Here is a 1,455-nt window from a genome sequence, read left to right as displayed (position 1 = left end):
ACAACCACTTATTTATTTCAAAATGTTCATCTATCTACATCATACTATCAGCTAACCCTTGCACCCCTTTTGGTGCAAGTGCTAGTTTATGACGAGAGAACATAAATGCTTTAGATTTATGGCATGTGAAAGCATATAAATTGTAAAGGAAGACTAAGATTATTCAAAATAATTAAGTAAATAAATATAATTAAGTATAAATAAATTAATGTTAAAATTAAGTGACATTCATTACATAAAATTAAAAAGATTTAGCTAGGAAATATTGAACCCTAAGTTAAAAAAAATTGTCATTGGCTAATTATAATGAGATTTATGTAGATCAATGTTATAGATTCCCTTGGTAACTGAGCATGTGGATGAAAACTATATAATTCAATTTACTCTATGTTGGATTGAGATCATTGATCTAGATTACTTTTCATAACTACAATGTCATTTTATAGCTAAAAAGTTCTAGATTTTTTTGCTAGATTTGAGTGTATATATGAATAAATAAATTATTTAATATTCTACAACCATGTCATGATGGCCCTCTAAATTAAACAAAATTACTCCAAACAAATATCCTTTCATAAATAAATTTACCACTAAATTGAAAACTCATGAACATCTTTTCTATTAATTAGTAAAAGACAAGGAATAAAATGTGTCATGAGTACACTCAAATAGTAACCATAGGTCAACTAAAATGTTGGCAATTTTCGTTTCCTCATAGGTTGTAATTAATTGAAAGAAGATCTTACTATATATAGTAATAGTAAAAATAAGGGTACTATAATGAATTGATAACAAAACATATGCCTAAGTAATCGAATATGATAACTACATAGAGGGGGGTTTGTCTCTATAGAGAGACGTGTCTTTAATCCCACTTATTGTCTTTCTTAAGATGATAAAAATATTCTTATTAGAGAGAATATCACTTTTGTCTCTCTAGAGATGATATAAAACAATGAATTTTAAAAAATAGCTCACTATTTAGATAAATCAATATTGTTAAATATAAACTAGAATATCATTGTTTAATTCATGTTAGGGCACGATGGAATTGAACCACCATCCTCCTGCTTGTAAAGCAGGTGCTTTTCCATTGAGCTAGCACCCTTTAAAGAATAATTTTACCCTTCAGAATCTTTGGTCTTAAAACACCCTTTGGTTTGGTAGTGATTTTTTACTGTGAATAATGGTTGAGAACATGTGATCATTGCCAGCCATTTTGCATTTTTGTATTGGACAACTTTTCATTGCCTTGAAAATAAAACAACTATGTGTTTCTTAGACAAAACCTTATAATATCTATCTAGCTCTATGCAACACAAAGAGGATGTACATAAATTTTGAATGATACATTTATGCATGTGGATTGGCATGCACATGGTCTAATTCTAATCCTTAGTGTGCACCTGTTCAATGCAAAATTGGTGTAAGTCATCAGTCCACAAATTCAAACTG

General features: G+C 28.9%; 1 non-coding gene across 1 annotated transcript; it reads right to left on the bottom strand.

Annotated features, from left to right (window-relative positions):
* Window positions 1–1,036: 1,036 nt before the first annotated feature.
* TRNAV-UAC (transfer RNA valine (anticodon UAC)) lies at window positions 1,037–1,108 on the bottom strand. Its single transcript has one exon. It is a non-coding gene; the product is annotated as a tRNA-Val (tRNA).
* Window positions 1,109–1,455: the final 347 nt, after the last annotated feature.

The sequence above is a fragment of the Cryptomeria japonica genome, chromosome 9 (genome assembly GCF_030272615.1).
Source record: "Cryptomeria japonica chromosome 9, Sugi_1.0, whole genome shotgun sequence".
In the NCBI taxonomy this organism is placed as follows: Eukaryota; Viridiplantae; Streptophyta; class Pinopsida; order Cupressales; family Cupressaceae; genus Cryptomeria; species Cryptomeria japonica.
This window is presented reverse-complemented; position numbering and strand designations above follow the sequence as displayed.